The following is a 23461-nucleotide window of genomic DNA, read 5'->3' as shown; positions in this document are numbered from 1 at the left end:
CATACATGAGAGCGATGACTACCATTTTTCACGACATGATCCATAGAGAAATTGAAGTCTATGTGGACGATGTCATCATCAAATCCAAGGAAAGTTTGGAGCATACCACACATTTGAGAAATTTTTTCGATAGGCTCCGAAAGTTCAACTTGAAATTGAACTCGGCTAAATGTGCGTTCGGAGTACCGACCTGAAAATTACTGGGATTCATAGCCAGCCTATAATGTTCCGTAAATTCGGGTTGGGTGTGAATGTGTAAAACTAGTATAAAGATGATATTTTATCTATATTAATCCATTCGGGATGAGTTTAGGCGATAAGCAGTCGTTTTGAATTCAAACCAAATAGTGAAGTTCGTAAGAGTTCTCAAACTCATCTAAATTGCAGTAGGTTTGACTTCTAAGACAGTTTCGTTAAAATTCGTTGAGAATTTGGGAAAACTTCCTTATGAAAGTTGCAGATCTTTGAAATACCTTTCCAACAGTAGGTCGCCCAGCTCCAATGGAGTTCTGTTCTAGGAGTTATGCCCATTTTACTGAACCTCCTCTGTGTAGTGTAAAAATTAGGCGTGCGCGGTGCCCCAAGCCAAATTTTCAGAAAACTCAAAATTTTGACACCGTCGAAACAAACATACCGTGCGTGTCGCCCAGGAGGCGCACCAGGCTATTTTTCCTGAAGCGATTCGTTTCGAATTTTATAAAAGTCTAACTTCATTATATTCATTCCCACTTCGTTTTGGCCGAATTTTTAAGAGGAAACAACCCTAGGGTTTCCCTAAAACATATAAGGTAAGTTATTAATCAATTTCCATCATTACTCGATCAATGATACTTCAAAGTTCATCTCTTGTTGATCATAAATCATCTCTCCAAACCCTAGGTTATTGAAAATTCAAGAAGAGGGAGAAGAGAGGTGTGTAGAACTTCGTCTAAAAGGTATGAACTTCGATTTCCATGATTTAATTAATGACTTTTAGGCTAGTATAGATTATACTACATGATTGGAATCCACTAATGATTCAAATGAGGTTCAAGAACGCATTTGTAGGCTTAAAAAGCCCTAGTTTTCGAAACGAAAAGAAAGGTCGTAGAAACGAATAAAACTTTAATCTTTCTCTTCTAAATCCATTGTAGATTGATTGTTAAACCTGGGGAATTCCATTTTGCTAGCTTTTAGAGGGATTTGAGGTATGTCTCTTTTGAAAACCTTCTTTGGACATATGTCTCTTTTAAAAATACTTTTTGACTATGAAGGTGATTTGTATGTCTCTTTTTGAACATACTCTTTGAAACTAATTGTATGACTTTGGTTGTGGTTTGTGTGCATAAGGGACAAGGCCACATTAACCTTGTTTGTACTATATTATATATACATATTCATGATTGTATTCATCTCTAAAGGATGATTGAAAAATTAAGATATAAAGCTCAGTGTTTGAATTCGAATTACCCTACAAGAGATGTTTAAACTTGATAATTGGAAAGCTTGACTATCTCATGGGAATGCTCTCTAATATATTGTGTTGAACTTGAAACTCTTTTAAAGAAGTGAATTTGGTTTCTAAAATTGAATGACTTGATGTACTCCTATAATGGGATGATGAACATAATCCATAATGAGTAATTTTACTATCATGATATGACTTGTGATTCGGCTTTCATGCCATGATTTGAGATTCGGCTTCTATGCCATGATTTTTGATTCGGCTAATATGCTATGATTTGCATCTTGTTTGTGTTTGGGCCTGTATGGGCAAGCTATGCTAGTGCAGAGGAAGATTAGCCGTTATGGATCCTAACGTATTGATACGAGTATTGCTGTGTTAGTCCAGAGGACGATTGACCTCTATGGCGTTTAGACCGGTGTATCTATTGCTATGTCAGTCCAGAGGACGATTGACCTCCGAGGAGTATAGCTCGGTGCATCTATTGCTGTGCTAGTCTAGAGGACGATTAGCCTCTGTGGTTTCCTAGCCCGGAGTATCAATTGATTGATTTGCCTGTGAGTGGCTTGTTTAGTATCTTGGTTGCCTGTAAGTGGCTTGTTTCATATCTTGGTTGCCTGTGAGTGGCTTATGATTATAATGAACTTGTTTGGCTGTGAGTGGCTTGTTGATGATATTAGTCTCGAATGGAAAAGACTCAAATGGCAATACATGGTATACTGAATTGAAAAAGATATATACTTGTCTTGATGGTTTTCTATTGATGATTTTGAGTTGTACGATTGATCTTGTCTTTGATTTCAAATTATTCTATTGGAACTGTTTTCAATAATCATTATTGTATTATTTTGTTATATTAATCATTGTCCCCGAGACACTCACTGAGTACCCAGTACTCAGGCATACCGCTGTTGTTTTTTATGGTATGTTAGGTAACGAAGAAGAGCAGGTACAGATGGATCTCGTGGGTTAGGAGTACTTTCTGCTTTTCAGATTGTGGGTGAGCCCATACATTTGTTCGTGGGTTTTGATTGAGTCAATTATTAATCCTTAGTAGTTTCGGGCTGTGTCCTGAGTTAGTTTATTTTTCATGGAAGCTCCATAGACAAATGTCATACTGTGGGTAGATGTTGAAGTCTCCTATGACTTTTTGAGGCGTTTGCCACATTCATAAGTATTCATTTATATTAGGCTTTCGCTGATTTTGTTTCATAATTGTTATCTTAAATTTTATTTAGTTATTTATCACTTGTTTAATTAAAAAATGAAAGATTATTGAAAAAGGGCTTGACATTATAGGGTTCTTCTGATGTTATTCATGATATTGGATGCCGGTCATATCTGAGGTGGGTTTTGGGGCGTGACACATCCGAAGGGGCATAGAGCTAGACCCAACAAAGATCAGAGCAATCCAAGAATTACCTCCTCCCCAAACTAAGAACGAAGTCATGAGTTTCCTGGGAAGGTTGAATTATGTTTGGCGATTCATAGCTCAATCCACCATCATTATGGAGCCCATCCTCAAGCTCTTGAAAAAGGACGCACCTACAAAATGGATAGAGGAGTGCGAAGAGGCATTCAACACTATCAAGAGATACCTGTCCAACCCTCCAGTCTTGGTACCGCCAAGGCCCGGGAGCCTATTGCTGCTATACTTGTCAGTTGCTGAAAGGGCCTTCGGTTGCATGTTAGGGCAACACAATAAAGAAGGAAAAAAGAGCATGCCATTTATTAGATGAGCAAGAAGTTCACAGCTTATGAGGCAAGATACACGCTAGTGGAGAAAACCTGTTATGCTTTAACTTGGGTGGCTTATAAATTGAGACATTATTTGTCTTCGTACACCACTCACCTTATATCCAAGATGGACCTGTTGAGGTATATATTCCGCCAGCCCATGTCCATCGGGAAGTTGGCCAAATGGCAGATGCTGTTAAGTGAATTTGACATCGTGTACATAGCCAAGAAAGCCGTTAAAGGACAGTCTTTGGCTGACTTACTAACTGCAAGTCCGGTAGATGAAGAGCTTGAACAGCTGTGCACCCATTTCCTAGACAAAGGGGTGTTGGCCATAGAAGAAGAAGCAACAGAACCTTACACTGGCTGGAAACTATTCTTTGACGGAGCAGTGAATTACAAAGGTTCCGGAATCGGAGCGGTCCTGATATCAAAAAATGGGCAACACTACCCCATGGCCGCAAAGCTCAAATTCCGTTGTACCAACAACATGGCTGAATATGAGGCCTGCATCCTAGGTCTCTGAATGGTACTGGATATGAATATCGATGAATTACTGGTCATTGGAGATTCCGACCTGCTGATTCATCAAGTACAAGGCGAATGGGCCACCAAGAATGAAAAGATCTTGTCATATGTGAACTTGGCACAAAGATTGTGCAAGAAATTCAGAAAGATCGAATTTCGACATATGCCAAGGGCTCAGAATGAATTTGCCGATGCACTGGCCATAATAGCATCAATGATCCAGCATCCTGAAAGCAGTCACATCGACCCGCTAAGGATAAGTCTGAAAGAAGAGCATGCCTGCTATTGCCACGTGGAAGCTAAGCCAAATGGCAAACCATGGTACAATGACATTAAAATGTATCTAGAAAGACGGGAATATCTTGAAGGCATTACAAATGGACAAAAGAAGACCATCAGAGGAATGGCAAATGGCTTCTTCCTAAATAAGGAAATACTGTACAAACGGACGCCAGATTTGGGTCTACTTCGATGTTTAGATACCGGCAAAGCCTCCAAACTTCTAGAAAAAGTACATGCTGGGACATGTGGACCCTATATGAATGGATTTGTACTGGCAAAGAAGATTCTACGAGCTGGATACTATTGGATGACCATTGAAAGTGATTGCTGCAAATATGTGCAAAGATGCCATCAATGCCAAATCCACGGTGATCTAATCAAGGTCCCTCCAAGTGAGCTTAATGATATGAGTTCACCATGGCCTTTCGTTGCTTGGGGCATGGATGTTATTGGACCCGTTGAACCCGCAACTTCAAATGGCCACCGGTTCATTTTAGTTTCCATTGACTACTTCACCAAGTGGGTGGAAGCAACGTCTCACAAATCAGTAACAAAGAAAGTGGTAGTTGACTTCGTGCGAAACCACATAATATGATGATTCAGTATACCCGAGTCCATCATAACAGACAATGGAGAAAATATGAATAGCCATATGATGAAGGATATATGTGAGCAATTCAAGTTCACTCACCGAAACTCGACAGCCTACCAGCCACAAATGAACGAAGCCATAGAAGCAGTCAACAAAAATATCAAGAGGATATTGAGAAAAATGACTGATAATTATAAAGGTTGGCACGAGCAGTTGCCTTATGCTTTACTGGGATACCATACTATGGCTATAACTTCAACAAAAACGACTCCACATCTGTTAGTCTACGGTACTGAAGCAGTCATACCTGCTGAAGTTGAGATACCTTCTTTGAGAATCATTCAAGAAGTAGAATTGGAAAATGCTGAATGGGTCTGAGCTCGATATGAGCAATTGTCTCTAATTGATGAGAAAAGGATGGTTGCTGTATGTCACGGTCAAATGTACCGACAAAGGATAGCAAGAGCCTTCAACAAGCGAGTCAGGACTGGACTTATCTAACTTGGGCAAATGGTGCTCAAAAGAATTTTTTTCACATCAAGATGAATACAAAGGGAAGTTTGCTCCCAACTGGCAAGGTCCTTATGTGGTCCGCAAAGTACTCTCCGAAGGAGAGGTAGTATTGGTAGAAATGGACGGACAAGAGTCGCTGAAGCCAATCAACTCAGATGTAATCAAGCGCTACTATGCATGAAGATGAAAGTGTTTCAGTTTGTAATAGGACCCTTTGCGTGTAATCGTTTTTCTGTTTGCTTATATTAAGTTATTTCCTTTTGCTTGTAATCGTTTTGTAATAGACAGGGAAGAGCAAAACATCTTTTGTAATAGGAACTACGCGATGACCTGACTTTCCCACAGTGGGATATGTAGGCAGTCCGTTTGGGACCCGATCACACTATTAGTAAAAACCAAAAACTCCTTTACTTTTATTTTGAACTACGTTCGACCTGAATTCCTGCTGCGACAGGATATGTAGGCGCTCTTTAAGCTCGTTCGCACCAAATGAAAAACCCAAGAAATCCATAGGAAGCCTTAGAGATAGGACTTCACAAAGGACACAAGGGTTGCTGCACGCCCAACTGGGGCAGAATTTTTGAGAAGATCTCAAAAATTCACGCCGTCAATCCACTACAAAGAATCAGCTGGCCCAAAATTTCAAACTAGGGCAGAAATTTAGAGAAGATCTCAGTATTTCCCATGTAGTCAATGCTGTAGACTGGGGCAAAAATTTTGAGGGGACCTCAAAATTTCCCGCAACTCGAAGGATTCGGCACGAGAGTTCGTCGATTAGATTCAAACAGGGGCAGAAATTTTGAGAAGAGGTCTCAAAAATTCCGCGCTGAGAAGCAAAGAACACTAGTCATGAAAGAAAGGATATCCCTCATTCAAGGCACATGTCATGACAATTAATCTTACCGCTTTCAAAATAATGCACTTATTTTCCTATAAATTAGATACCTTTATGGTAAGTTTACAAAATGATTTTTCTACATAATAAAAAATAAATTTGTCTTTCGAATATCGAAGCCGAAAGGGGTTTCGAGTCTAGAAATCCGAAGATGCGACAGCGCCGACAACACGAATCGACTTTAAATAGGGAAAAACTAACCCATTTCTGATGTAGGTCTTCTAACTTTGCTTTATGTGCAGGAAACGGTTCGCCAAAGAAGATCAAGACCACTGCTGAGATCAGGCTTGCAAAAAATATCCAGCCACAAGGGCTATAAGGTTTTGAATGCCACCAAGGGCAAATATTTAGCCATAAGGGCTATAAAAGACGAAAAACGCCAAAAGGGAGAATATCTAGCCATAAGGGCTTTGAAAGGATGAAAAATGCCATGAGGGAAAAATATTAAGCCACAAAGGCTACAAAATGACTGAAAATGCCACAAAGGCAAATACCTAACCAAGAGTGTCACAGCCGGCATAAAGGACGAAAGAAAGACGATTTAGCCAAAAGGGCCATATCTGTCATTTCCATCACTTCTTATTATTTGCTAAGAGGGCCATTGCATATCTATTTTTCTGTTGCCGAGAGGGTCATCACTTCTTCTTATTTGCCAAGAAGGCCATTACATAGCTATTTTCCTATTACAGAAAGGGCCATCACTTCTTCTCATTTGCCAAGAGGGCCATTGCACATCTATTTTCCTATTGCCGAGAGAGCCATTCATACAAACATGCCAAGAGGGCCATTCATACAAACATGCCGAGAGGGCCATTCATACAAACATACCAAGAAGGCCATTCATACAGACATGCCAGGAGGGCCATTCATACAAACATGCCAAGAGGGCATTCATACAAACATGCCAAATAGGCCATTCATACAAACATGCCAAGAGGGCCATTCATACAAACATGTCAAGAGGGCCATTCATTTCAATTGTCGAAAGGGCCGTGCATACAAACTACCAGATATAGCAAAAGACAAAGCGATATAAAACCGGTCAAGAGACAGCAGTATTCGCTCAAGAAAACAAGATGATATAAATCCAAGCAAATGACCATAGTATTCGTCATCCAAAAATCAACGTTACTCAGCAGATGGAAGCAGATTGGTAGCTGCCAAATAGAGTAGGTTGATCAAATCAAATCTAGATAGATTACGGAGCAAACGTGGAAATTTTTCTTACACAGTCGGTCGAGATAAGGTGGCCATGATAGGCAAGCTCTTCGGCCAGGATTTGGAAGATCACTCTTCACCATGCTCAACCACACAAGATTGCCTATTTGCTTATGTGCCTTGTTTGTTTTTATTATTCCGCCACCGGTCGGACATACACTGGCACACACAAAGGCATTCCCACATAAGGGATACCCTTTTCCTCCGATAAAGTCGAACTACAAGTGATTTTATTCCAAAAAAACAGGGATATGTAGGCGGACTCAATACCAGAGAGTCAGTCACACTCTAACCAATCACTCTGGATTTCCTAGTTTGATAACCCGAAAAATCTGAAGATATCTTTAAATTTGCATTTAGAAGTCATAATTGAGTCGAACTACAAACGACCTGAATTCTCACGAAACCTGGGATATGTAGGAAACCCAGAAATCAGGATCTGGCCACATATTTTGAAAAATTGCATGAAAATGAGTGGTGGTATTAGTTGGGCCAGTAAAGAATTAGGGTTAGTCAAATTTCGTTGCTCAGGGATGGTCCCGTCATCCCTGAACACCGAAGGGGCAGTTGTTGACACCTAATTTTTGGCCTCCCATAAGTTGTTTTGATAACCAGAGTTCTTGAATATTAAACAGAGTGAAATATGTATATTTCAAAAGTCAAAATAATTTTATAAAAATAATTTAGATAATATTTTACCAGTTTGTTTGATAACATAATTTCTATAATATTATAAATTAATTTAAGTTAATATTATAAATTAATGTAAGTATTTTCACAATTATAATACTTTTGCTAAATTAACCAGAAGAGAGAATAATTTGCCATAATTATTCACTTAATTGTCCAAATTGTTAAAATAACAATTTGCAAAGTATTTTACTCTGTTTAATATAAGGAATATGTTTAATTAAGTAAATTAACCATTTTTACACCTCAATTCTTATTTAATCAAATTATTGGAATTGTATCATAATTAATGAAGTTTTAATTGTAATTGATTCTGAAAATTGCCATTAAGCCGCTGTATTATGGAAATAATTTGAACTAGCCAAGCTTATGGCTCAATTTAATTAAGGTCTTTTGACAAAATTTATTTATTTTTGTTATTATTATTTCTTTTAAATTTGACCAATTAGCTTAAATTGGGTCTTATTTTAAATATCCAATTAGTGGACATCGTTTTAAATTTGGGTTAATTGTTAAATTCTGCATATTTTGCCCCGCCCATATATATATGTATAACAAATCAGGTTTTTATTTATTTATTTAAAAATTGAGTCGAGTCCAGCCCAACAAGGACCAGACCCGACCCAAGGAGCTTTTACAGGGGGGTGACACCCCTTTCATTTATCATTTTCCTTCACCAAATGACCCTTAAGCGTAAAAAGGTTTTCCTCTTGAGGAAACCCTAGCGCTGCCAGGCTGTTCCTTGCCTCTCTCCTCGTCATCTTTGCCTCTAATGGAAAAAGCTAAGATGGGAGCAGGCTTACACAATCCTTGTAAGGCCGAGAAGGGAAAATAATTAATGCCTCCTCCGTTTTTGCACCAAACACAACCCAAACAGGGTGTAAGTAATTTTTTCCTTTTGCTTTTATTTAATTAACGGTCAAAACTCTGATTTTCTTTAATAGATTTTGTTGTATTAGGATTTGAATCCACAAATCTCATTGGTTCATAATGGACTGTGTTGACTGACTTCGTTTGGGTTGAAATCTGACCCTTCGTTTTTTTCTTACATTTAATCCTAGCCCTACGATGCTATGGTGTGAGGAGGGAACCCCTAAATGGGGAGTTATCCCATATCGGCTGAACCTAGGGTTTGGGGTTTTCTATTTAAGGGGCCCTATTTCTTTGTTATTGAAACAAATTTGAATATATTGAGATTCGATATACTCAGAAAAACTCGAAAATACCTGAGATTTCCAAAATATTGGAAATCCTTAATTTTTCCGAGTTTACGTAAAATTTTAAAGAGTTTATTCCTTTTGTTATTTTTGGGGTTTGTGTGTTGGTTGAGTTTGAGGAGGAAGCTAAAGATCTTCCAAGTTGAGATTTCGACCAAAGGCTGCTCACAAAGAAGGTAGTTCCCTTTTTTTAAAATTTTTTCCCGCTGCTTAGTTGTTCTGCATTAGTTTATTGCTTCTCTTATTTATATGATCTATGTGTTGTGTGCTTAAATTATACAGTTCAACATGTTTATATATGATAGACTAGTTTAGACTGTTTAGATATGTAAGTTACATCTTGCTTAGATTAGGTTTAGATTGAAATAAATAGGATTATGTGAGTCTAGTTTGGCTGGTTGTTTGAGCTTGATAATGAGGTAGGTTTAGATCAAGTTTGGTTTATCTCAAAATAGGTAAACTGTGCTAATATTAATTTTAATGGTATGGTTAGCCTTAGCCAAAACAGGCCTCATGGACTAACTTGATTCAGCTTGCTTACTTCAAAAAATGGGATCCTTATGAGTTGATTCTGATACAATAAAAATAATGTTTAGGTATTACTTTAATAAAAAAATGTAGATTAACTAATCATGTTGTGTGTCATTATAGCTTATCTTGATTTAGTTAAGCACAAACCTTGCAAATCTGACCTATATGGTCAAGTTTATCCCCTTAAATTTGTTTCAGCCTTTGGTTCACATCTTGTCAAAAAGGGTATTGTGTAGATGATCATATGTGTGCTACTTGAGTACTTGTTAGGTATTGTTGGGCTTGAACCTGCTTGTAAGATGAGTGCTAACTTGATTCCTGTCTATCATCTGCCTAAGTGTGTCTCTATGGTTTAGTGTTTCACGTTTGGTAAGTAACATTGTAAAAGGATAAGTATGTGCAATCCTACCTGGGCCATTATCACTGATCCTATTAAGATTAAACTATGTCTAAAAATGCTACTCTCACTTTGTGACAACCCCACTTTATTTGATCTGAAATGTCCTGTTTGACCTTTATTTGAGCTTAAACCATTACAAGAGGAACTCATTAATCTCTGTACTACTAAACCAACTTGAATCTGAACTACGATTCAGATCAAGTCTTACCGAAATAGGATTTCCTTGTCGTGCCATATGCGCTTAGACTTTACTTTTTCCCCCGTTCCTGACCCTGAGTGTGGAGGGGTTAGCCTTGAGCTAGGTCTTGATTGTTTATTCCATTTTGTCAGTTTAAGTACTGGAATGGGAGTTACGGATATTCATTCCTAAACTATGTCACCGATTGGTGACCTGATCCCGCTAAGCAAGAACTGCTACCGACACCAACTTTATGTATGAGATTAAGAAATCCTTGTTGCATTAGTCATGGTATTTGTCTACTTTTTAAACATAATAGTTTTTTTTTTTTAAAGTAAAACGAGTATCTATTTGAGGTCAAAACCTCTGTGTGACACTTTTCTGAGTCTTAAAGACATGTGGCCTGAATTCTCATTAGTTGGTCCGATGTTTGAATCTAGGAATGACTAAAAAATATTAAAAGGTTTCCCTTCATGAACTACGTCATCTGAAAATTCACTTGATAACCTGTGAAGTTTGTATCCTATGTTAGAAGGTCTTACTTTGATTCAAAGCAAGTCATGTGAGTCTGTGGCTTAAGATTTGATTCTTTGTGACTCTATTGCCCATGATAAAATACTAATAAGGTCTGATGGTTGGTGCTTTTGTCTATGGTCTCATACTCTAATGTCCCTGAGTGTGTCTAAATAAATAAGAAACTATTGGAGTTTTAAAGAATCAAGCTTGTTTGGTACTATTTGGATTTGTGTCAAAGGTTAAGATTGCAAATCTGTCTTTAAAGGGTCATATGTGTTTTCTTGTCTCTCATAAATAAATTGTAAGTACCCATTTAGTCAACCAGGTCTTTGCTTACATTGCTTAAAGCCGTGTGATATTTTTAATAGCTATAAACATTTAGGTTGTCGTACAAAAACCTTTTTGAGACTAAAAACTGCCTAAAAAGGGAAGATGATATTCTATGTGCTCAAGTGTAAGGAAAGTTGATATCTGTGTAGAATTGATTCTTTTCTTTGAAAACCATGGGTTGATTGTTATATTAACTATAGTTTGTTTAAGTATCTATTCTGAGTCAAGAGATTAGGGTCTAGGATTTAAATTAAAAAAATAAAGTTGAAAAGAGACCAATAGGATGTCAAGAGTCCAGGTCTGTTGGGAATAACTTAATGGTGGCCTTATTTCGGTCTTCATGTATTAGTCTCCTCTTTGTGAACCAGAGGTCTGGATCTATGTTGAAGTATTAAGTATTGGCTCTGTGAATTCTTTGATTGATTAAAAGCTTGTAACTAAGGAGGATGGAACTTAAAGGGTGGACAACTGTGAGTGTGACTTACCCAAAACTTAGAAAAGGAGAGGGGACTTGGAGTTTCTAGCTAACTCAGTCGTCATGTCTGAGTTGCTGGGGCTCTTTCATGGAAGTTCACACTTCATGGGACCCTCCAAGTTTTTTTTTTTAAGAAAAGGGGTAATTAAGCAGACATTAGCTTGATTTAAAGTCTAAACTGCTAGCATGATGTTTTAATCTCTTTGGATATTTGTTTTGTGGTCACATGAGTTTCAGTCTATTAAATATTAGGACCTATTTCTTTTTGTGTGCTTGATTTTTGTGAAGGTGCATCCCAATGAACCCAAAATTATCTTGAAATCTGGTGTTCTTGCACCGTGTTCTTTTAACAAATGAGTTTTCATCATTGTATACTGGGATATACCCATGTATACCTGGTATATTCAGACTCTGCATATGGTGTATATGGAGAAGTCTAGTATATCATAGGTATATCACTTATGAGCAATACTTTAATTATTAATCTGTGTGTGACAAATTATTCTATGGACAAGTCTAGTCTTTGTGTCTTGATTAGGCTCAATTTACTCTAGAATTTGTTTGGGCCAGATTTTCCCATCATATTATGTTTCAGTTTATGATTTGGGCTATCCTGCACACTTTGAATAAATTGCTTGGGTTGGGTTTGTACTTTTGTGAATTAAGCCCAAAACTGGTCTCCCATTTGCCTTTTTCTTTCTTTCTCTCTTTTGCTTTAGCATTATCTGCTTGTTAAATGTTTGTTAGTATGATTAAATCATTAAAGAAGGGATTATTAGTATTCTAATTCTAATACCTATGCCTTAGACATATACTAATCTTTTTCCTTTTCTCTTTCCTTTACTCCATGTGATTCAATCGCGGGCCATTTGGGCTGCTCCTTTGCATCAAAACCTATTGGGCCTAAGGCCCAACCTTCCTTTCTTTGATCGAGTCCATTGAAAATGGAAAGGGAAGTAGATATTCATGTTAGAAGGCCTAGCCAATGGGTGAGAATGGCACTAATGGGCTTGGGTAGACCCATCAGTTTTATTTTGAAAATACTTTCCACTCTTTCTTTTGTTTTATATATTTCGATATGTGGCATGTATATTGTATACATTGAATGTGCTAAATATTGGAACCCTATGGATGTAGAACTTATGAGATAACTTAGTAATTTAGAGAAGTGACTAAACTGATTTCAAACGCGGGCATAACGGTTTTCTTGAAAGCTTTACAAACAAATATTGTAAGGAGCAAACTATTTTTGAAAACTTTGGTTAAGTGTGAAGAAAGAATAAAAATGGATTTGACTCAAGTTAAATTGATTCAATAAGAACATTTTCAAAACACTAAGTATTAGATTTTGGGCCTCAAGCCTGTGAGAAAAATGTGATGGACTGGTAGTGTATTGTTAATTGTGAACAAAAAATGACTTTTGAAGTGCAATGGCCTTTTAAAAAAATGTGTATGCGTTAAGTGGGCAAATTCTAGATTCAAGATCAACTCGGACAGCCCTTTCAAAAAATGGATTTGCACTTAACAAAAAATTCTGGGTAAGGAAATTATTTGGGCTCAGAGGCCCACGATGCATTTTGGACTAAAATGTTAAAAGGAAAAATGATTTGGATCGAATTATGAGGATAAGATGGATTTGGACTTGGAGTATTATTGACTTGTGGGCTTCAACAAATGGAACTATTATATATATATATATACAAGTACAAAAAACGGAGATATACTCCATATTTTCATAGATGTGTATAAAAACTCGTAGGTACTAAACCCATTTTGGTAGGACTAGAATAGTAGTGACTCTACTCGGGAGAAATTCCGAGTGTGTCTTAGTCCGGCAACAAAGTGAGTTGAACATTTGCGCGGATTTTCTAAACCAAAACCCCTTTTTATAAGGGGATTTTTTGGCCTTTTTTTTTTTGAAATTATGATATGATACATAAATGATATTTTGCGGAAAACTAAACACTTTTAAACAAATAAGTGCATTAATCACACATTGAAGCTCATAGGTCAATCATATTTTCTAGATCTTTAATACTAGGGTGCGTAAAACGTTCCCTAGGGGATCACCGGAACCCTTACCTCGAACTTTGGTCCAAAAGTTTTTTTTTTTTCTGAAAAAAATCTTTAAACTCGATTTTTCTAGTTTTCCATAAATAAATCAGGTGGAGACTCTAAAAACAAATACTAAAAATTCAATTAGAGCACCAACAACCTCATAGTAACTTTTATGCCTTAACCCACATAAAAGCGAACCGTAAAAAAAGGCTCTGATCATAAAGCCGTCCTTATCAAGTGTGTCTCCCCTAATCAGAACCACATCTCTTATTTTAAGTTTCTAAACTTCTGGATTGGTCAACCTGGATTTGATGAGTTGATTGCAGAAATCTGGGGTAGATCCTATAGTGGAAATCCATGAGAGTTCTTCAGGGAAAACTTAAAGCCTTATCCAAAGAGCTTAGCCATTGGTCTAATACTTCTATTGGTGACATTTATGAGAAGGTTAAAGTCTTTGAGAAACTAGTGGAAGATCATGAAGTTTTAGTGGACTCAGACCCTTCAGACACAATAGACAAAACCTTAATAAGGTGGCTGCTGAATATACTATATATCTAGGGTTACAAAGCAGTATTCTCTAGCAAAAGGCTAGTCTACAATGGAGGGAAGAAGGGGACTCATGCTCTAAATATTTCTTCAGTGTCATCAAGCACAAAAGGAGGAGGAATTACGTCCATAGAATCCAAGATGAGAATGAAAACTCGTTGGATGATCCAAATGAAATTAGAGATGTTGTAATTCAGTTTTACAGTAAACTGTTCAGCACTGAAAAAACCAAAGTGATGAGGATTTTGGAGCTCTTAATCAGCTACAAAGTAGAATCAACTAAGATGATAATAATATGATGACTAAAATCCCTGAGGAAGATGATATTTTTGAGGCTATTAAGGATCTTAGCCCTGAAAGTGCTCCAGGGCCATATGGTTTTAATGGCTTCTTCTATCATAAGTGTTGGCACATTATTAAACAGGATATTAATAATTTTGTTCATGCTTTCTTTTCAGGGAAAAAGCTCACCAGATTCTTTACCCATTCATGCCTCATACTAATTCCAAAAGTGGAGGCCCCCACCAGTTTCTCACAAATAAGGCCAATTAGCCTGAGCAATTTCACAAATAAGATTTTGTCTAAAATAGTTGCCTCTAGATTAAATTCTTATTTGCCTGGTCTTATTTCTGAAAATCAAACTGGATTTATTAGTGGTCGATTGATTACTGAAAATGTTACTCTTACTCAGGAAATTATTCATAACATGAGCAAGAATAAGAAAAAAGAAAATCTGGTCATTAAACTTGATATGGAGAAGGCCTATGACAGAGTCTCTTGGGTCTTTCTGTATGCTGTTACAAACTATGCACCTGCTTGCAACCTTAGTACCACCCAAAGATGGATTGATCCAAATAGAGAAATACTTGTAAGATTTCTACTAGGGTCAAAGAGATGGAAAGAAAAAGCATCACTGGGCAGCTTGGGAGTATATGTGCTATCCAAAAGATGAAGGTGGGGCGGGTTTCAAAAGCCTAAAATACATCCAAGCAGCATTTGCTATGAAGTGGTGGTGGAGACTAAGAACCCAGGACAACCTTTGGACCAAGTTCATGAATGCCAAATATTGCTTGAGAATCAATATGGTTGCCAAGAAGTGGACCTCAGGACAGTCTCAAAGTTGGAAAGAACTTATGCAGATCAAGAAGTACACAGAGCCTCACATGCTATGGAAAATGAATAGAGGTCAAATCCTTTTCTGGTGCGACAACTGGACTGGTATTGGTCCATTAGCCCATTATGTCAACAGAGATCAGAATCTAAGGATTATCCAAGTCAAGGATTTTCTTAATGAGAATAGGTGGAATAAATGCTTCAAGATGTTGTTGTACCTCTCAATCTTCAACAATATATCAACCAAATACAAATTTTTCACAGAAATGGGCCTGACAAGTGCTTTTGGATGCTCACTCAAGATGGAACTTTCAGTTGTTCTACTACCAGAGAAACAATTAGGCCCAAAAATGCCAATAATGACACTCTTAATGCTATCTGGCATAAATACCTTCCCTTCAAGATCTCCTTTCTCAATTGGAGAATCTTTTGCAAAAGACTCCCGCTGGATAATACTACTATCAAATTTCAACAGGATAACTCCAATACTGGGTCTCAATAGAACCAACATGACCTTAAATGCACATGCTGTCCTAACCCTGGTTACGAAACAGCAGACCACCTTTTTGTGGAAAGCTGCTCAGCTAAAAAGGTATGGACTTTCTTTGAAAATTCATTTGGTGTTCCTAACCGTAGTTACAAGTATCTGAAGGAGCTAATGTAGATTTGGTGGAGTATTCAAACTAACAATCAAGTGCTCAAAATCATCTTCAAGCTGATCCCTCCAATCACATGTTGGGAATCATGGTGGAAAAGTGTGATGCAAGATTTAGTAATATTAAAAAATCCTTTCCTAAAGTATTGCATGAGATCATTTTGAATCTCAAAATATCTTTAAGGAAGGAATTTCACTTTATACCTCTGGAAGTCAAATGGAAAGATTTTTGCATCTTGATGGAAGGGTACAAGATCGTTTTGAGGTCTATCCCTGTATGCTGGAAGAAGCCTCCTCACATGTGGTTTAAACTCAACACTGATGGGAGTTCTATGAGCAAGGTGAAGAAAGCTGGAGCGGGAGGAATACTCAGGAACCATAGTGGCAACATGGTAGGAATACTCAGGGACCATAGTGGCAACATGGTAGTGGCATTCACTGTGTCTATGAATTTTAGCTCAAATAACATGGCAGAAGCTCAAGCAGCAGAATTTGGCCTCAAATAGTGCTTACAAAATAGTTTCAACCATGTCATTTTGGAAATGGATTCAAAGATAGTCGTTGACATGATCAATGGACTGTGTAAACTATCCCAGAAGTTACAATACTGGATCAATGAGATTCAAGAGAAGATCAAAACACTTGAGGTTATAGTTATGCACTGTTATAGGGAAGCTAACTCCACTTCTGACTCGCTGGCAGAGTTTGGAGCCATTGAAGGCTCTTCATTGATTTTTGTACATGCTTCTCAAGTCCCTATATCTGCTAGGGGGAATTAGCTTATGGAGAAAGCTGGCCTGGTTAATTTCAGAATCAGAACTCAAAAGGAATAGGCTGAGGTTTTTGAGCGTCTAAGGAATCTGTGTTGTAGAATTCTTTTTGGTCATAGTACCTTTTTGTAGGCTGAATGCGAAGGGAAACCCCCTCCTGGCTTCTATCATGTATACATAATTTACATGAGGTTAGGTTTTATGCTCCCCCTCATTGTAAACCTTTTGAATAGTATATATATGATGGATGAATTTATTAAAAAAAAAAAAACAACCAAACAAGCTATAAGGGAAGAGTGCGCACTATCCCCATCAATAGGGCTAATTGCACCAATGTGTACATGGTTGGTGGAGAAATTGGGGATACCTTCCTTAAAATATCATATTCCATATATGTTTCGCTAGCTAAATGATAGTAGGGGAAGTTAGGATTAAGTAACAAGTGACTTAACACGTAACCGTTGAAGTGAATATAGACTTTGAAGACTTGAAGCTTAAGTTTAGGCCCTAAATGGGTTATATTGAATACCAACGAATAAGAAATGATGTTAATCGATCAAATTGCGATAGATTGAGGACATTTGGCTGTTTTTGAAGTGCTTAGAACTTATGTTGGTAACGAAGATATGAAGTTGAGGTATATTAAGCTGAACTGTTTTTTTGGTTTTTCCAACTGTCATGAGCTTTTGAGTTTTGATCATTTGTGAAATAAGGTTCTTACTAGTGGAGACGAGCGGATGTGAGCTGCTCCATTGTTTACAAAATATAAAACATTATATGTGATATTTGTAACAACCCAACCCCATAAATTTAATTTAAGGCTCCATTTTATGGTGCAAACTGAATGAAGCAGATATAGAATAGAAGAAAATCTAAGAGGAAAGCTACAACTAATTATCTAATTACGGCTAGGGTATATTTTCATATCTGAAGGCAATTACAAATGGGAACGTTACAATATATAGCATCCTAAAATCCTAGCTGACTCACCATTTCCCCTTAAGAGATAAGGTAGTACAGTACTATTTGCTGGAAAGAGATAAAGGACTAGATAGGGACCCTTCCTATAATGTTAGGGTCTAATGTGCAAATCAAAGAACTCTTTAATTAAAACCTAGGGTACTTAATTGAACATACGACTTAACTATTCTTTTAACTAACTTAACCGCCACGTCCAACCTCGCAAGCCTGAGGTACAATTACTGAAACATCGATTTCTTCTTCTTTCTTCTCTCCTACCTCAATCTGCATCATTTCTCCTTGCTTAAAAACTTCCTTGTCCTCAAGGAAGAATGAAGGAAACCTTGTTCTGACCACATGATAATCCTCTCAGCTAGATTGCTCCTTGGGCATGTCCTTCCACTGAATCAGAAGTTATGCTACAGACTTGTTTTCTTTTTTGATCATCCTTCTTTCTAAGATTTTCTGAGGCTCGACACAATAGGGACTAGCAAGATCAATAATTGGAGGGTGGGCGAATTGATCTGGAACTTCATAGCACATTTTCAGTTGAGAAACATGGAAAGTTGGATGGATAGCCACATGATGGGGGAGTAATAGTTTGTAAGCTACTGGTCCCACCTTCTGAATTACTTGGTAAGGGCCATAGAACTTTGCTGATAGCTTGGTGAAGGGTTGGTTGGATAAGGTTGACTGCCTGTAGGGCTGTATTTTTAGGTAAGCCCAATCACCTATTTGTAATTGTCTGTCACTTCTTCCCTTATTAGCTAGAGATTGCATCCTCTGTTGTGCCCTATGCAAATGGAACCTGAGAAGTTAACCCGTGAATTCCCTGGTAATCAAGCTTCTATCAACCTCTTCATCAATAGCATCACCAGCTATGTAAGGCAAATGGAGTGGTGGTGGCTGTCCATACAAGGCTTCATAATGAGTTGTTTGGATTGAAGAATGGTAGTTAGTGTTGTACCACCATTCTGCCATAGGAAAATAGGGAGACCAGTCTATTTGACTATCTGAACAATAACACCTCAAGTAAGTTACAAGAGTTTTGTTTAGTACTTCAGTCTGCCCATCTGTTTGTGGATGGTATGTAGTTGAAGTGCTCAGTGTTACTCCATGTGCTGAGAAGAGGTCTTGCCAGAATTTACTTAGAAAAATTGGATCCCTGTCACTTATAATATTTTCTGGCATTCCATAGAGTTTGAAAACCTGATCTAGAAATGCTTGAGCCACAGTAACAGCTGTATAAGGATGACTCAGAGCTATGAAATGTCCACTCTTGGTCAACCTATACACTACCACCATGATAGTATTTTTCCCTTTGGATTTAGGAAAACCATCTATAAAGTCCATGCTGATATTGGACCAGGCAGAAGTTGGAATTGTGAGAGGTTGCATAAGTCCTGGTGAAGCTGCAACATCATATTTGCTTCTTTGGCATATAGAACAACTCCTAACATAGTGGTTGACATCATCCCTCAACTTCTTCCAATAAAATAAAGTAGTCAGCATCCTATAAGTGTTTTCCATTCCATAATGACCACCACTAGGACTGTTATGCCATATCTGCATAAGGTCTTGTCTCAGTTGACCATCATTGCCCACCACTAACCTGCCATACCTCCTGAGTTGTTGGTTATTGTAAGTGAATCCTTTTAGATCCTCATCCTATTCCTGAATTTTCTGAATCACATCCTTCAGTTCAACATCAACTTCCCAACTTGCTTGAATCCCTTGAAAGAGATTAGATCCTGCAGGAATGACAGATAATAAGAATAAACAAGCAACTGGTACTCTTGAAAGAGAGTCAACAATAGCCTTGTTTTCTCCTCCTTTCTTGTACTCAATATGGAAATCAAATTGCATAAGTTTGGCTATCCATTTCATTTGAGTGCCAGTGTGCAATTTTTTGTCCAGTAAAAACTTAAGGGCCTTCTAGTCTATTCTTACCACAAAATGCCTTCCTAAGAGGTAATGAGCCTATTTGGTCACTGCTAAGACCAAGGCAAGTAACTCCTTATCATATACTGACAGTCCTTGATGCCTTAGGGACAACCCTTTACTGAGATATGCAAGTGGATGACCTTCTTGCATTAACACTGCTCCTATCCCAATATCGCAAGCATCAGTCTCAACTAGAAATTGTAGAGTACTGTTAGGTAAGCTCAACACAGGTGCACTAACCAAAGCTCTTTTAAGTTGTTGAAAAGCAATTGATGCCTTATTGCTCCACATAAACCCTTCCTTCTTGAGCAAATAAGTGAGGGGCTTGCTTATCAACCCATATCTCCTAATAAATCTCCTATGGTAGCTTGCTAGCCCCAGAAAACCTCTCAACTCTTTCACAGATTTAGGAACTGGCCATTCTTGCACAACAACAATTTTCTTAGGATATGTAGATACTCCCTCTGTAGAAACAAAATGTCCAAGGTACTCCACCTTAGATGCACCAAATGAGCACTTGCTCTTTTTGACTAACAGTTTGTGTTGAATTAATAAATTAAAAGTGATCCTCAGATGTTGTAGATGTTCTTCCTATAGATTAAGATATCATCAAAGAAAACTAAAATGAATCTCCTAAGATGATCCTTAAAAACATGATTCATATGGCCTTGAAAACTTGATGGTGCATTTGTGAGGCCAAATGGCATCACTAGGTACTCATAGAGGCCCGAGTAGGTTCTAAATGCAGTCTTTTGAACATCATATTGAGCCATTCTTATTTGATGCTAACCAGACCTCAAGTCTAGCTTAGTGTATACCTTTGATCCTGCCAGTTCATCCAATAGCTCTTCTATAATTGGAATTGGGAATTTATCTTTGATAGTGAGTTTGTTAAGGGCCCTGTAGTCAACACACAACCTCCATGACCCATTTTGTTTTTCCCACCAAGACCACAGGAGAAGCATAAGGACTGCAGCTAGGTTGGACTATGCCGTGATCAAGCATTTCCTGAACAAGCTGCTCAATAATGTCTTTCTGTCTTGATGAGTATCTGTATGGTCCAGTGTTTACTGGATTGCTTTCCTTTTGTAATGGGATTCTGTGGTCAAATATACCTTTGGAAGGAGGAAGTTGCTTAGGATCTCCAAATAGCATCTAAAACTCCTCAGTGATGAACAAAATCTGTGGATGAATTTCACTTAGTTCCTCATCTGGTGAATCTTCAGTAGGTGATGTGCCGTGAAATTATGGCACATTCGATACTTTTTGGCTATGAGTTTTACTTGTTTTTAAGCAAGTTTTGGTCTTTTTGATGTGTTTGTGACATGTTGCAGATGTTTAACTTATTTCGGGAGCAAGTCATGTAAATGGAGTAAAAAGTTGTGCAAAGAAGAGAAAACTAACTGCAGCCTGATCTTACGGAGGAACATACGGACCGTATAATATTCACGGTCCGTAAAATCCAGCGTAGAAGCTTAACAGAAAGGGTTCAAACTTGAAGTGGAAGTCCGGGCAGAAGTACGGACCGTATAATATTTACGGTCCGTAAAACTCACCGTATGTTGATTCCAGAAGAGTCTTAAAAGAGAAGAGGATTTACGGCAAATTATACGGACCGTATAATATTCACGGTCTGTAAAAGTGGATCGTGCAATCTGACAACTGGAGAGATTTTACGGAAGACTTCACTGATTCTATGGACCGTATAAAATGTACGGTCCGTACATTGTTCTGTCGAGGGCAATTTTGCCAATCCTATTTTGCACGGCTTGGACTCTTATAAATGCCTGATTTTGGGTTTCTTGTAATGACATTACCACTGAACTCAGTTTTATTTTTATTTAGCATTAGTTACTCATAGTTTTGATGTCTTTTGGAGATTACAAACAACTGCAATTAATTTCTCTTCAATTCCAAGAAATCAATTGTAAGCATTATGATTCCCATTATTTCTTATTGTTGTTGTTCTTCTTCTTCTATGAGTAGCTAATTTCCCTTACTAGGGTTGTGAACCCAATGATGGGTGTTTTGTGATTGGGTTTGTGATTGATATACACATAATGGATTATTAGGGTTTAGTTATTCTTCATTCTTCATTCATAATTAATGGTTTCAAACATTGATTAAAGCCATAAACCTTAATTTATTTGGGAAAATAATTAGGGTTGGTAAGAATAACTAACAAGAACTCAAAGCTTTAAACTTTGTTTAATAAGTTCACTTAGGAATAAGAATAATTTACTTGGCATGATTAATCGTTCTTCATATTTACTTTCTTATATTTGGGAAAATCATAGAAAGACATAATCTTTATTTATTGGGAAATAGTAGAGATTCATATAGAGATTAAGTGCATTCATATAATGATCCATTAGAAGTATATCAAGATCAATACCCTTGATCATACACTCTATCTAACAGGGACACAACCTTAGTTTCTTTTACCATAAATTTCCACCAAAGCAAGTAGATAGTAATTAGTTATAGAAAAACCAACTACTACCAAAATCATCGGATTAAGACATTAGACCTAAAACTTAGCATCCTACGACTTTAGTAACCTTTTCACGCCATATTCCTTGTGGGATTCGACCCCAAACTTGTTGGGTTACTATATTTGACAACATCCGCGTTATACCATTAATAGGTGTAATTTGAGCGTATCATATTTTGGCGCCGTTGCCGGGGAATACGGTTTTGAAATTACTAAATAGTGTTTGGTTTGATTGAAGTCTTTTGCTTATTCCATCACACCTTGTTTGCTACTCTGTGTAAACTAGGTGAACATGAATCAAAATCAGCAAAATCAATGTGCTGGTAACCAGGGGAATCGGTTGAACAATCAGGCGAATGAATCAGATGATGAGAATATTTTCGCTGATCTTGTTCCAGAGGAGGACTATGCATCTGCTATTGTTCAGCCTCGAATTGGAGCTGCTACTGCGAAAATTGACTCCTCTCTATACCAGTTGTTGAAACTTGAGAGATACTTTCGGAACTCTACCGAGAATGACCCTTAACGTCATTTGCAGAATTTTGTGGATGTGTGTGCTAATCACATCCAGAACAACGTTCCACAAGATGCTATTCGGTTGAGGTTATTCAAATATTCCTTAGCTGGAGAGGCAAGAACACGGTTTGAGAAGCTGCCCTGAAATTCGATTACTTCATGGGTAGAGATGGTGACTGCTTTTCTCACAAAGTGGTACCCCTAGCAAGAAGGATGAAATTCGTGACAAGATATATGAATTTAAGTAGCGACCGGGGGAACAACTATATGACGCCTGGGAGAGATTCAAGGAGTATTTGCAGAAGAGCCCAAATCATGGTTTTCCGGAACAAATATTAATGGAGAAGTTCTACCGAGGGCTAGATCCAGTGACACAGTCAGTTGCTAATAATGCAGCTGATGGTTTTTTCATGAACAAAACTTATCGACGAGTGACCACCATACTTAACAAGCTGACGACTCATAATCAGGCTTGGCACTCAAACAATGCTGATGTGGTACCGTATGGTATTGCTATGAACTAGAATATAGTGAAGGAGAATCAAGATACCCAGCAAACATTGACAGAACTTGCAACAAATATTTCCTTGCTAACGAAGAAGTTTGATGAATCCCAAATCAAGAAGGTAAATATTTGTGAGGATGATACAGTTTTGCCAAAAGGGATGTACCATGCTCAAGATGGTCCATTCCGTAATGGGCCACCTATGCAGGTTGAAGATGCTAATTCTGTTAATAACTCTCAAGGGGGTTACCAAAGACAGAATTACCAAGGTGGCTATCAGAATCAGAATCAATTGAGACCTCAGCAAGGTCAAGGTGCTTATAACAACTCTGGGAACTACAACAAAAATTATGG

At 37.7% G+C, this 23461-nt stretch overlaps 1 non-coding gene across 1 annotated transcript; it reads right to left on the bottom strand.

The window, feature by feature from the left end:
• Nucleotides 1-22818: 22818 nt before the first annotated feature.
• Nucleotides 22819-22924, bottom strand: LOC132638968 (small nucleolar RNA R71). The gene has a single exon (XR_009582020.1). It is a non-coding gene; the product is annotated as a small nucleolar RNA R71 (small nucleolar RNA).
• Between the last annotated feature and the right edge of the window lie 537 nt (nt 22925-23461).

The sequence above is a fragment of the Lycium barbarum genome, chromosome 4 (assembly GCF_019175385.1).
Source record: "Lycium barbarum isolate Lr01 chromosome 4, ASM1917538v2, whole genome shotgun sequence".
NCBI lineage: Eukaryota > Viridiplantae > Streptophyta > Magnoliopsida > Solanales > Solanaceae > Lycium > Lycium barbarum.
The sequence above is the reverse complement of the archived record's forward strand: the minus strand, read 5'-3'. Positions and strand labels throughout refer to the sequence as shown.